Source organism: Bos taurus, chromosome 7 (assembly GCF_002263795.3).
Source record: "Bos taurus isolate L1 Dominette 01449 registration number 42190680 breed Hereford chromosome 7, ARS-UCD2.0, whole genome shotgun sequence".
NCBI classification, from domain to species: domain Eukaryota; kingdom Metazoa; phylum Chordata; class Mammalia; order Artiodactyla; family Bovidae; genus Bos; species Bos taurus.
In genome coordinates this window covers 82,264,300-82,279,669 of record NC_037334.1, presented here as the reverse complement: position 1 = coordinate 82,279,669, position 15,370 = coordinate 82,264,300, and positions in this window count along the sequence as shown.

The window sequence follows — 15,370 nt, the reverse complement described above, 5'->3', positions numbered from 1 at the left end:
TGTGTGAGGTTTTGCATTCAAGAAACATTCCAGATTCAGAATAAGTGAGACCCTGCTTCTCTGGTCTATTGAAAACCCTTGTGAGAGCCATGAGGCCATAAAGAGTTTATAAATCAATTTCCTTCTCTCAAATGGTCAGAGACTGAACCAGATAAAATAAATCCTTTCTCTTGCAGGCTACTGGCTAGACATAGAAGGCTTGGTGGTGACATGCTTCCTTCCAATTCAGCTGTATTTTAAATCTTCCCTTTTTGAGAGAATAGCTTCAAAGAGGCTTCAGAATTCCCTAAAATGCTTTTACTTCTCTTTTTTCTTTTAGTTACAAACTGAAAACTGAATTTAGAAAGGAGGTAACATGAGTTTAGTGGATGATTCTCCTTTAAGTCACAAGGAAAGACAAGACACTTTACTAAAGGAACAGGAAGAGTGTCACCCTCTTTTACTATAGAGTAGTTTCCTCTTCCCACAAAAGAGCTATAGTCAACATGTTGAGAAAAATCTAATGACCATGAGATTTGTGAATAAGTCTTTTGATACTACCCTTCTTTCCTGCTGGCTATTTCTCTACCCCAGAGTCTGGCTGAACCAGGAATAGGAGGAAAAAGAACGACTCGACTACTTGTGTATCTCTGGCAAAAGGTTTAGTGTAGGACAAGGTTCAACCTAATCTCTAAAATAAATTTTTCAAATATTATTGGTACAAACTCAGTCTGTTCCCCATTACTACAGATACCAGGAATTAACTGTAATTTTGCTTCCATTTGATTCCCCGTAGGGACAAAACCACAGTTTTAATGCCAACACATGCACATTCTAACATTACAGTAAACGTTTTTCTGACGCATTTACAGATTCACAAAAAAAAAAAGAGAGAGAAAGAGAGAGAGAGATAAACTGAAACATTTGGCTAAGGCTTAGTTACTTCTCTGAGAATCAATAATATTTCAGAAAGTGGAACAGTGGAACAATGTAGAAATTACTAAATCCATTCTTTTAAAACCCTCAGGTTAGAGTTTGAATTACTAGAAAAAGAAAGAAATGCAAATTGTTTATTGTTTTCACATGTACAGTAAATTCAGAAAGTTGTACTTCTTTCAAGAACCATATGGGAGAGAGAGACTTTCTTTTCATCAGGAGTGGTTTTGCTTATTATGCCAAGAGCTAAAAAGATGTTTTTAATAACCAAAGCCAGTTTGTTATACAATCTGTCTGGATCTTGCTTGTAAGAGAGATGAAGGTCCCTTGGGTAGGAAATAGAGGGCGATGGGGGAGTTGTCTGAGATGATAGAAAAGTTGTGCAAGAAACGCAGTCCAAAGGGAAGTATCTTTAACTCATGGTTGATAGACAAACTGGTTTGCATATTTCATTGAGGAACCATGGGAGGTTACTGAGGCTCCTTTTGTAAATACAACCATGTTCTTTATGAGGAGAATGTGACAATGAATTGAGTGCTGAAAACATGTCCCCTAAATATCCAAGTTTGGTGCAAGTGAAGGATTCACTTCAACCATGGCCTGAGAGGGCCTCAGAGAGAAGATGACTGCTCTTTGAAAATGACGTGAATCAACGGAAGGCCAGAACCCTGCCTCAGAGGCTAGGGGAAAAGCATTCTTAGGAATGAGAGTGATCCTGAGAGGCTCACACAGCTGTGTTTCCCTAAACCTGTGTTTAAAGAGGACACATCAAAAATTAGTGCCAGACCTTTACAAAGTGTTCATGGTTCATGATGAAATAAGAAAATTAAGGAAAATATATTGCATTTTTCATAAAGTTAAATAAAGCCATTGTAAAGGTCAGTTCTTTATTATAAGAGTATATCCTTCCTATAGTTCTCAAGTTAAAATATGCTTCAATATATTACATTGAACCACAGGAAATTGCCAATATTCAACTGTTTTTGACCTACAAAAATGGCAATTTCCTTGGTTTCAAGCTAACATTACATGATGACGATTGGATATAGGAGCTTGTAATGGCTCTATATGGCAAAATACAGACCTGGTAACCATATGTCAGTACCCAGATTTATTTTTGAAATTTTTCTATTCCATAAAATCCACATAACTATAAATTGCTATTAGAGAGCACTCAATTAGCAGGCTTCTAGATTTTGACTATTGTAAAATAAAAGAAAACAATTTTTTTTTAAAGGACAGCTTAAAAAAAAAGACAACTCAGATGTTGAATAGAATATTACAGACACTGAAAGCTAGCTTCACAGGAAGGAGGGGCTGGAATCCCTGAGTCTTAGACATAAGGAGTATCATAAAGACATATGAGACTCTGGGCTACGAGAGATTGTCCAATCCCTGCCCCAGCCTGATCAGGAAAGGAAATTGCTGATTATTGTCATTTATATTTCTCCAGTGGAAGGACGCAGAAGTTGATCCTCCATTGGAAAATAAAGTTAAAAAATCTATTTGGTAACTTGGTTAAAAAAAAAAAAGAGTTCCAGAAAGTAAGGTGTGGTTCCTGCCAATAGTAGAGATTAAGAATAGTAATGCAGTCCTCTGGTTCTTACAAAAGATATCTGTCAAAAAAAAGGGTTCCTTTATTTGACCTTACCAACCACCACTCTAGCACAATTAACTGGCAAACAGTGGACCAAATAGGATTCTCTCTGAATGAGAATTTGAATTTATGGAAGTTGAGATAAAAGGTCCTGAGGAGTGAAGTCTGAACCTGCTATTTTGAAATGGGCACAATGATACAACGTATAAGCAGAGAACTGAAGAGAGAAGAAGTGAAACAAACATACAGAAATGATGAGAGATCTTGAGAAAGAAAGAAGTGGAACAACAGCAAGGCAGAGAAAGTAGCTTGCTTGTCTGCAGACTATACTCTAGTTCCAGGGCCAGTCTCTCAAGACAGCTGGATATTGGGGTCCAGACCCCTTGAGTTACATGAGACTAATTTTACTTTACTTAAGCCAGTGTGGGGGAGTTTCTGAGTCTTACAAACAAAAGATTCCAGTTGAATTGTAAAGTGATCTATTTAGTAGGAGAAGAAACTGGATTACCATCAGAACTCGCCAAGAGTAGTAGCAACCTGACTATGTATTGTTCCTTTTATCTCTTCCATATATGGTTCATCCTTAGCCCTTTCTTTCCTCTTATGTGGCAGGCGTGATAACTCAGCAGTGGATGTAACCTGTAATTTGGAAATGCTTCTAACCTTAATGACAAATCGGTAAACTTTGGCTGCATAGCAAACCACTCCAAGCCATAGTGGCTAAAAACAACCAAGTTTTAGCCACAATTCTGCAGGTGGGCAATTAGGCTGACTTTGGCTTGGCAGTTCTTCAGGTCTCAGCAAGGCTTATAGACATCTGTGGTCAGCTGCTGGGTCAGCTGGGTGGTGGCTAGTCTGGGGTGGCCCTCTGCTCAGATGGCTTCTCTCTCTTCCAGATGGTCTCTCACCCTCAAGCAGGTTCTTCCTCTGTGATTATTTACTTGACAGCTGAGCACTGTTTAGGGAGAACTAGTGGATTCTTAGGTGGAGAACCAACCCAGCATCACTTCTGCTGCATTCCATTGACCAAAATCAACCATCAAGCTAGGCCAGATTCAAATGCTGGGGAAATACATCATTTCTTAAGGTAAGCAACTGCACAGTTACAGCACAAGGGATGCAGATAAAGAGAAGGCAATAATTATGGCCATTCTGCAAAACATCCACCACAGGGGGCCTTCCACAGGGTCTATTAACAAAAGAGATTTTGCATGGTTCTCAGTCCATCTCTGCTCGAAGACCCTGGAATAAAGGCTATTTTCCATTTCCCTACTGGCTTCCTCCTGTCATATATAGAGTCATAGGACATGGAGGACCAAATTCGAGGCATGGGCTCACAAAGCTAAACTATGGACTTGGATGGTTGCAAGACATGAAGCCTAGAATCTGGAAAGCCAGAGACAGCTGGTTTTAATAGTCTAAGAGAAGATTCTAGCCAAAGATTTGCAAACTCTGTCAGGCGCAGATGGTGCATTATGACATGGCAATTTAAAAGTATCTCTTTTAACTATAAACTTCCAGTTATAAGATTAATAACTGGGGATATAATGTACCTGTTTATTATAATTAGTAATACTATATTATATACTTCAAAGTTGCTAATTGATTGCATCTTAAAAGATTTCACCACAAAAAAAAAAGATACGGTAATTATGTTACATGACAGAGGTTTAGCTAACACTGTGGTGGTAATAATTTTGCTCTAAGTATATCAAATCAATAGGTTGTACACTTTAAACTTATAAAATATGTCAATTATATATCAATAAAGCTGGGATTAAAAAAGAAAAACAAAGTACAAAAAAAAAGTATCTCTTTGATGTGCTATTTCAACTGACACTACTTGGCTACAAAGATGGAAGATGGCATCTTCCTTAAGAGCCTCTCCCACTCTTGCATGGACTCACAGTCTTTCCAGAGCCACTAACACAAGTTGTACTTATCCAGGCTACCAGTATCAAGGAGACTAGTAACAATGATCTGAGAAACACAGAGCATAAAGCAGCGGAAAATGTCTTACTGTCACATCCAACAGAACCTGAGAGCAAAACAAACTAGACAAGCTAAGAGAACTTTGTCACTTTAGTGAGCTGTGTGCTATGTTTAGTCACTCAGTTGTGTCCCACTCTTTGCAACCCCATGGCTTATAGCCTGCCGGGCTCCTCTGTCCATGGGGATTCTCCAGGCAAGAATATTGGAGTGGGTTGCATGCTCTCCTCCAGGTGATCTTCCCAACCCAGGGATCGAACCCAGGTCTCCTGCATTGCAGGAGGATTCTTTACTGTCTGAGCCACCAGGGGAGCCTGAGAATACTGGAGTGGGTAGCCTATCCTTTCTCCATGGGAACTTCCTGACCAAGGAATTGAACTGGGGTCTCCTGCATTGTTGGTCCTAAATAAAATCCCAAGCCCAAGTTTGTAAGTGAACAACAAAAACCCTTGAAAAGTCATGATTTTCCAGACATAAAACAGGAAATATTAATGGACACCTGGGGATAATCAATAAGGAGCCAGAAAACGCCCTGCATGTAGATTGGCATTTACCTGATATAATTCAAAAGACATCAAATTTCCCAGGATTAGGTGGGGAAAACTAAAAAAAAAAACCAAAAACCTGAAATTTTCACTATTAGAGTAACTCTATGACTTAAGAGTCTGCAAGAAATCACTATAAAAATATAAATGTTTCAAATATATTTTAAAAAAGAAGTCACTGCTTTATTAACAATTTATCATGTTTCTATTAGAGTTGAAATCCTGAGCAAAAGGAAAATAAAAAAGGAAGTCTTGATGAAAAAAGCAGATGGGGGAAAGAAAGAACTCAGTAGGAACTTCGAGTAGACACGGGTTTACATAGGGACACAGAGCACAGAAAGAGTAGAAGGAAGAGTTTTGTGATGACTCTGTGTCCTTCGGTGGTTTGCCTGGAGCCAGTACTGTGGAGAATGATGGAGACTGGCAAGGAGAGGAGGAGTACACAGAAGGGGAGGACACTGCCCAGACACTTGGAATTTCCTTTTGAGTCCAGTTTCACATCAAGATTTCCTATTGTCACAGTGACAAATCACCACAAACTTAGTGGCTTAAAGCAACACAAATTCATTATCTTATAGTTCTGGAGGTCACAAGTCCTAAAATCAAGATGACAACGAGTCCCCAGAATGTCACCATTCTCCAGGCGTGGTCTCACTGGATCAGTACTTACCAGAGGCATGGATTTCTATCCCTCGCCCACAATGCTTCTGTCACTGTCCGTGGACTTATGGAATGTCTTACCATGTTATTTTACAGCACTGCATTTCACAACAAATGAAATGCAGTCAATGGGCCCATCCCCATGGAATTCACTGGTTTTCCCATGATGCCGTCTTGGAGTAGCCAACTTGACAGAACGACAGAATGGCTTTTTGAACACTCAGTTATAGTGCCCGAAGGGTGACAGTACTTTTCAAAGCTGGGGCATTATGGACCAGGAGGTAGTATATAACTTGACAACAAACGTATAGTTCTGTTTCTCCCATTAGCAAAATTCATGAATCTAAGATTCAAGGAATAGAAATAGGATTAACAGCTCTCACTAATACCCCTAGTGATTCACTAACAAAGTGTTTGCTATTCATCCCTGAAACTTTAGGCTCAGCTTATTTGGACTCAATAGTTCCCAAAAGAGGAATGCTTTCAGCAAGAGACAAAACAGTGATTCCACTGAACTGGAAATTGAGATGATCATATAGACACTTTGGGGTCCTTATGTCTTCGAATCAACAGCCAAAAGAAAAAGGTTCCTGGGGGGCAATTTTATCCAGAGGACATTTGGAGACACTTTTGTTGCCATAAATGTCATAACAGGAGGAGAGTGAACTAGCACCTCATGGTTAGAGGTCAAGGATGTTGCTAACCATCATATGATGCACAGCCACTACAACAAAGAATGATCTAGTTCAAGATGCCAAAAATATGGGAATCCTGCATTGCTCAGATGATCCTAGTGAATGACCCTCACTATCAAGGGGAAATTAGGTTGCTACTGCACAATGCGGGTAGAGAGGAACTCTGGGGAGCCCATCGGCATTGCTGTTGTGTGATTGAAATCCGTGGAAAACTAAAACAAGTCAATTCATGCAAGATTACTAATGGTCCAGAAACTTCAGGAATAAATGTTTAGGTTACCTCACCAGGAAGGGAATTCCAATTGCAGAAAAAGGCAGTTATAAACACCAGCTAGACCATGTAACTAACTGCGGAAATGAGAAATATTCCTGCATTTCTTCCTTATTTTGATATGAACATCTGTGTACACACTAAATAACTTTTATGTTCCTTGCTTCTCCCATTTCCTGAGCAACTAACATAAGATATATGGATAGTTGTTAACCTTATATCTCTGTATTAAGGTACAGGGTAACAAAGCAGGAGTTTGAACAACTTAAGAGAAGAATGAACATGATCAAAAACACAAAAGGGAATCAGTATACACTTAGGAGGAAAGAGTTAGCATATTTTCAGTTGTACACAGGATAGTTGTATCAGGTCAGGCAGAAGCAAGACTTTGCTAAAGTACTTATTTTTAAAATAAGCATGTTTTACAGAGATGTAATGGCAACCCACTCCAGTGTTCTTGCCTGGAGAATCCCAGGGACGGGGGAGCCTGGCGGGCTGCCATCTATGGGGTCGCACAGAGTCGGACACGACTGAAGCGACTTAGCAGCAGCAGCAGCAGCACAGAGATGTATATGGGTGCCACGCTGGCAATGGGCAGATTATGGTGGCTTTGTAAACATCAGTATAGCTCAGCTGAACTGTGTTTCCTAGCATTCACTTCCCTGTGTGTCTGGTTAAGGTGAACCATATCTGAGGAAACTATTTGCAGGAGATTTAGAAAGCGGAAGTGCAGCAGCCACCATATTATATTTAACCTTCAAAAGATAGAGTTGGGTGCATTTATAGCTCAAGCATATTATCATTTATCTGCTGGTTTACCTTGTTGGCACAGGGCAGCACCCAGGCCTGCAGCTGCTCTACCTTTTCCTGGGATCTTCCTTCCACATCTTCCTGGGACATTTGTCTAGCTCTGTAACAAAAGCACTATTTAATAAAGGATGGAGACAGTGAAAACTGACACAGGTCCCAGTTCATTCTCATGATCCTGGCTCCTCTTCATGGATTCTAGCTTGTTCTTGCTTTCCCCCACTTTACATCCATCTTCCCTTCCCAACTGTTTGCAATGTAGACTTCAAGTTTTAGCATCCAACATGAAGACAATAGGCCCAAAGAGTCTATTTAACCACACGCACAGTTGTACATAATGTCAGATCTCTGTAAAAATCCCTCCCCCCACACACATACCACATTTTATATAGGCCCTATCTAGGGCCTACCACATTTTCCACGGCCCTAGAAGGATCTCAAGCATTATGTTCTCATGAAAGTATTTTTTTGAAAAACTTGTAAAAATAAACTGTTTCAAACTCAGTCAACTTAAAATTTTTTCATGTTATTATCTGTTTTCTCTTTATAGATAGATAATCACCTTCATGCCTAATTTAAATTTATAACTTTATATTCATTTCCCCAAAGAGGGTCTTCTAAATAGTGCTTCAAAATCAGCAAAGCCCCTGCAGAGGTCTCCCTGCACTCGAGGTCAGTTCAGAATCAATCTCTCTGAAAACAAATCAGAAAACCTTTTGCAGCTGCAGGATGAAATAGATGGAAACTGCAAACAAATGGAGAAGCCTGGCAAGTCCTGAGTTCTGACCACAAGGCATTTACACATGAAGTAAATTCATTTCAGCTTACATTAAGGAAAATATCACTGTAAGAAGGAGGGTTGTACTGGAAAATCAGGCTCAGTCTTGGAACATGCATATCCTCAACAAGAAGAGGGATGGAACTGAGAGCCTGGGAGCTCCAGAAATGGGAGAAAGACTAATTAAGAGCACAGGAGCGGCAGAAACCAGAGAATGACTAATTTAGAACATTTATCCAAATCTCCACAAGCCAAATCTCCTGGACCCTGGATCCTCCCGAAGAACAGAAACATTCGTAACACAAAAAGAGACTTTCAGATCTCATTGGAATGATTCATTGAAGTAGGAACAAGAATATGCCTTGTTTAAGGAGAATTTGAGACTATGGAGTAGGTTTCTAAATCCAGTGCCTCACATAAATGTGACAACAAACTCTTAAGGCCAGAGATGAGTTCTGCTCAGAATGCCATTGCTTGATATAAATGAACACTTTATCACTGTAATAGGGTTGGAAGTAAAATTTAGCTTCTTAAAAACTGTGACAATGTTCATTTTACAGTTAAGTATTTTATTAAGAACACAAAAAATTTGTTTCATATTTCTAAGGTTTTCTGTGATAAATTTTGAAAAGCTAGTATGCATCTTTTATAGCCTAAATAGACTTTAAAACATCTTTTAAAAAGAACTACATTCATTTTATATATGTACCAGGCTAGATGGATAAAGGAAAGAGAGAGATGCATCAATAGATGAAGAGCTGTTACTTTAAACTTGACTGTAGTTTGGCCTGGGTAGGTTGAAAAGAAAGAATTCTGAAGAGGGAGAAAGACTCTTTAAGAGCTACATCATATTCCCTAACTTTCAGTAAAAGTCTGTGACATTCATGCCAGTGTCAGACAGCAGCTCCAGGAACTGAGAGCCATGGGAAAAGGTGAGGTCACCAAGGAGGAGTCTGAAAATCAACAGAGGCAAGAAATCAGAACTTGAAGGAACAAGAAGAATATAAGTCACTACTGCTCATGCCACCAATCCACCCTCCTGAGGAACTGTCAGCTATAGAGGAACAGACGTTTCTCCCGTTAAAGCGACTCACACTACATTATAAGGAGAATAAACTAAAGGGTGACTCCAGAGGATTTGGGGACAGGCAGGTGGCCACTCTCAAGGGTATAGGTGTAACAAAATAATAACCGTTACAACAACTAAATTTTACTTACCAACATGTGTCCTATTTTCCCCGCATAAAATATCAGAATGTCCAAACTGCATTTTAAGTTCCATTTATTTGGAACTTGAAGTTTTACTCGAGTATCATTTGGTCCTTATAAAATGCTGTTGATCTCATTGCAGTAACTGAAACCATCATATAGCAAACATTACAAGTTCTATCATAAAAAGAGAAATTTGAAATAAAGACAGATTGTCCCAAAGAGCTACAGAAAAACTGGATCTGTTCATTTCATTACCTTCTGACTCTTAAGGTATGAGGGCATGAAAAGCAAGAGCAGGGACAGAGTCAGAAGGGACAACTCTTCAGTATTCTCCCTGGAAGGTTGCGTTCCTTCTCTGTGTCTCCACTGAGGAAGGGCAAGTAGCTTCTCCAATTGGTTTCCCAGAAGAAAATCTATAACATTGAGGAACTTGATACAGTTTTCTCACCTCTCTGGAGTATACCTTTTTAACCTTTCTCTATAGTCTGGCTCCTTACTTCCAGTCCAGGCACTCCTAGCTGCAGAGGCATTCGACTTGACAGGATGCCCATACAACTCGTTGGTGATGGTTGTTTGTAAATGGATGTTCATTTGCATAAATTGGAGAACAGTCAAGGGCTGTACTACAATAATACCACTCTCACACTCCAATATGCCTTTTTAATGAGAAAGCCTCAGTTTGTTACCTGGGAACTGTCTGTAGCCTGTAACTATCTATTTCACCTACCAAAGGACCTTTATGCAGCAGGGATCTCAAACAATCACCAGGCTGTAGGGTCCTGAAAAATGGGGCACAGAGTAACAACATGTGGGCACGTCTACGGGAGAGTGTTACACGTGTGAACATCATCGTTCATAAAGTCACAATGGGCAAAAAATATCCACCACAACCTCAGAAATGCTGACTTATCCTACAACATACTCAAGTTTCTTCTATCTGATTAAAATATCTGTTTTAAATTCTTTCTGAGAAACTATTAGCTATAAAAAAATTGCAACAAATAAATTTTAATTTTTCTAAATCTCTGTATAAGTCTAATTCCCAACAGGAAGTAGGCACCCTCAAAATAGCATAATTTAAGGAGAGTTTATTCACAAAGGGACCATGGGACCATTTACACAGATCCCAGTAGAGTAAAAGGAAGATCCCCTGGAGAAGGGAAAGGCTACCTACTCCAATATTCTGGCTGGAGAATCCCATGTCCATGGGGTTGTAAAGAGTCAGACACGACTGAGCAACTTTCACTTTCAGTAGCATATAGGAGATCCATAAGACAGAGTGCAGTAACCTGGAGCTACGATCAATAGCATTGATACCATCATGGAGTCCAAAGGGACAAGGGAATAAGAAATGACTAAAAGCCAGGAGAAGGCAATGGCACCCCACTCCAGTACTCTTGCCTGGAAAATCCCGTGGATGGAGGAGCCTGGTAGGCTGCAGTCCATGGGGTCGCTAAGAGTCAGACATGACTGAGTGACTTCACTTTCACTTTCCACTTTCATGCATTGGAGAAGGAAATGGCAACCCACTCCAATATTCTTGCCTGGAGAATCCCAGGGACAGAGGAGCCTACTGGGCTGCCATCTATGGGGTCGAACAGAGTTGGACACGACTGAAGTGACTTAGCAGCTTAGCAGCAAAAGCCAGGAGTCATGTGCAGGAGGCTAGGTTAAGAGAAGCAGTGATCTTTAGAGAAGGGATACAACCAGCCCAAGTTATTCCCTCCAGGAGAAAACTGGGGCAATAAACACCATGACCTATTTCTGGTCCCTCTTTTCCATAAAGTATGATATTCATCAATGACCTCCTATTGACCAAATCCAGGGAAAAAATACTTATATTCTTTTCTTCATCTTTCTCCAGAATTTGGCATAACTGACTACTTCCTTCATCGTGAAAGACTTTTTGCTTTGATTTCTAAGACAATATTCTTTTCTTGGTTTATCTTCTTCCTTTTCTGATTCCTCCTAGGAGATCCTTTAACAGAGTTCTCCTTCTCATCCTACTCCATAAATAATGGTATTCCCTAGAGATCTATTATCAAACTATCCTTTTTCCTTGGCTGATCTCATTCATTTCTCCATCACCACTACCACCTTGTTTACACAAGTGACCATTATTGCTTGTCTTAGTTTGGGTTTCCTGAGAAGCAAATCCTGAGACAAGGATTTGAATGCGAGTAGTTTATTTTGGAGGTGATGCCAGGAAACATCGTTAGGGGAGCATAGAAGCAAGACAGTCAAGAAACAAAAGTAGGAAAAAGTAGGAAGTCAAGAAATATCTGGAGTAACAGGCAAATTTGGCCATGAAGTACAGAATGAAGCAGGGCAAAGGTTAATAGAGTTCTGCCAAGAGAATACACTGGTCATAGCAAACACCCTCTTCCAACAACACAAGAGAAGACTCCACATGGACATCACCAGATGGTCAACACCGAAATCAGACTGATTATATTCTTTGCAGCCAAAGATGGAGAAACTCTATACAGTCAGCAAAAATAAGACTGGGAGCTGACTGTGGCTCAGATCATGAACTCCTTATTGCCAAATTCAGACTTAAATTGAAGAAAGTAGGGGAAACCACTAGACCATTCAGGTATGACCTAAATCAAATTCCTAACAATTATACAGTGGAAGTGAGAAATAGATTTAAGGGACTAGATCTGATAGACAGAGTGCCTGATGAACTATGGTCAGAGGTTCATGACATTGTACAGGAGACAGGGAGCAAGACCATCCGCAAGAAAAAGAAATGCAAAAAAGCAAAATGGCTGTCTGAGGAGGCTTTACAAATAGCTGTGAAAAGAAGAGAAGAGAAAAGCAAAGGAGAAAAAGAAAGACATACCCATTTTAATGCAGAGTTCCAAAGAATAGCAAGGAGAGTAAGAAAGCCTTCCTCAGTCATCACTGCAAAGAAATAGAGGAAAACAATAGAATGGGAAAGACTAGAGGTCTCTTCAAGAAAATTAGAGATACCAAGGGAATATTTCATGCAAAGATGAGCTCGATAAAGGACAGAAATGGTATGGACCTAACAGAAGCAGAAGATATTAAGAAGAGGTGGCAAGAATACACAGAAGAACTGTACAGAAAAGATCTTCACAACCCAGATAATCATGATGGGGTGATCACTCACCTAGAGTCAGTCATCGGAATGTGACGTTAAGTGGGCCTTAGGAAGCATCACTACAAACAAGGCTAGTGGAGGTGATGGAATTCCAGTTGAGCTATTTCAAAACCTAAAAGATGATGCTGTGAAAGTGCTGCACTCAATATGCCAGCAAATTTGGAAAACCCAGCAGTGGCCACAGGATGGGAAAAGGTCAGTTTTCATTTCAATCCGAAAGAAAGGCAATGCCAAAGAATGCTCAAACTACCGCACAATTGTACTCATTTCACATGCTAGTAAAGTAATGCTCAAAATTCTCCAAGCCAGGCTTCAGCAATACATGAACTGTGAACTTCCAGATGTTCAAGCTGGTTTTAGAAAAGAAGGCAGAAGAACCAAAAATTAAATTGCCATATCCGCTGGATCATCAAAAAGGCAAGAGAGTTCCAGAAAAACATCTATTTCTGCTTTATTGACTATGCCAAAGCTTTTGACTGTGTGGATCACAATAAACTGTGGAAAATTCTGAAAGAGATGGGAATACCAGACCACCTGAACTGCCTCTTGAGAAATCTGTATGCAGGTCAGGAAGCAACAGTTAGAACTGGACATGGAACAACAGACTGGTCCCAAATAGGAAAAGGAGTACATCAAGGCTGTATATTGTCATCATGCTTAATTAACTTTTATGTAGAGTACATCATGAGAAATGATGGATAAAGCACAAGCTGGAATCAAGATTTCTGGGAGAAAATATCAATAACCTCAGATATACAGATGACACCACCCTTATGGCAGAAAGTGAAGAAACTAAAGAGCCTCTTGATGAAAGTGAAAGAGGAGAGTGAAAAGTTGGCTTAAAGCTCAACATTCAGAAAACGAAGATCATGGCATCCGGTCCCATCACTTCATGGCAAATAGCTGGGGAAACAGTGGAAACAGTGTCAGACTTTATTTTGGGGGGCTCCAAAGTCACTGCAGATGGTGACCACAGCCATGAAATTAAAAGACGCTACTTTTTGAAAGGAAAGTTATGACCAACCTAGACAGCATATTCAAAAGCAGAGATATTACTTTGCCAACAAAGTTCCGTCTAGTCAAGGCTATGGTTTTTCCAGTAGTCATATATAGATGTGAGAGTTGGACTATAAAGAAAGCTGAGCGCTGAAGAATTGATGCTTTTGAACTGTGGTGTTGGAGAAGACTCTTGTGAGTCCCTTGGACTGCAAGGAGATCCAACCAGTCCATCCTAAAGGAGATCAGTCCTGGGTGTTCATTGGAAGGACTGATGTTGAAGCTGAAACTCCAATACTTTGGCCTCCTGATGCAAAGAGGTGATTCATTTGAAAAGATCCTGATGCTGGGAAAAATTGAAGGCAGGAGGAGAAGGGGATGATAGAGGATGAGATGGTTGGATGGCATCACCGACTCAATGGACATGAGTTTGGGTAAACTCCAGGAGTTGGTGATGGACAGGGAGGCCTGGCATGCTGCAGTCTATGGGGTCACAAAGAGTCAAACATGACTGAGCGACTGAACTGAACTGAAGTAAGGCAGGGCAAAGAAGGGAGTTAATAAAGTGAACTTTATCAAGCAAAGATACTCCAACAGACAAAAGAGCATAGTCCTACTGAGGAGATCCAAGTAATGGTACAAAATACATTGTAGAATTATTCCAAACAAGGGGTAAATGAGCTGGGATAACTATACACAACTCCTGAGAGTCACTGCATGAAGGCTATTCCCAGGGGGCATTATATCCTCAGCACTTCCAACCTCCCATGAACACAGGCAGAGCAGACTCTGAGGGTACTTACTGCCAATGGAGAGATGAGACAAGGTGCACAGAAATGGTAAGGTGTAAAGGTGGACACTGACAGCATCTGTTAAATTTACAAGTTTCTGTTTCTAGTTTGCCCCACATTCATGCATCCACCCACCTACTTGGACCTCTACTACAGGATGGCTTTCAGGAACCTCCCATTTTTCACTCCCACTCCTACCCTTACCTGTTTTTCCTTGATTACAGAGATCACCTTCCACCAGCACCCAGAATAAGTTATCTACCGGTCAATTGTGAGTTGCCAACCAGGCTAGGCTGTGTTTCTGCAGCACTAACAATCACAGGACAATAATCACATACCTGTGTGTGCCAGTCACTCAGTTGTGTGCAAATCTTTGCTACCCCATGGACTCTAGCCCTCCAGGCTCCTCTGTCCATGGGATTCTCCAGGCAAGAATACTGAGTAGGTTGCCAGTTCCTTCTCCAATCATATACCTACTGGGTTAATAAAAAAGTATCCAGGGGAATAGTGTCAGTTCTTTATCTAAAAGTCAGAACATACCAGAAGTGATACAAAAAAGTCAGATACTGGATAAAGCATAAAAGTGCTCAAACATTAGATATTAAAACTAAAGATCATCTTTTAGGAGGTCTCTTCTTCAGTCAAGAGTTCTCTTCTTAAGTCATTAACAGACAGCTCCATGAACCCACCATGATGGCTCAAGTAAGGTCTTCTTACACCAGAACTAGCTCATTTATTGTTATTATTATTCAGATAAATAAGTATTTCAGTGGACTGTCTAGCTGCATCTGCCATAGAACACTTTACCATTAATAAACATAATATAATCTGACTAACACTCCTGGGCTTAGCCCCTTAAGGCTGCTGTGCTGCTATTTGACCCCTCCTACTCCAGGATCCCAGCACTCCTTTGAGACTAAGGATTCCAGTTCAAGGATAGCATCTCTTACTTCACCCATAGCCTAGAGGACAGTTGCTGGAACACTT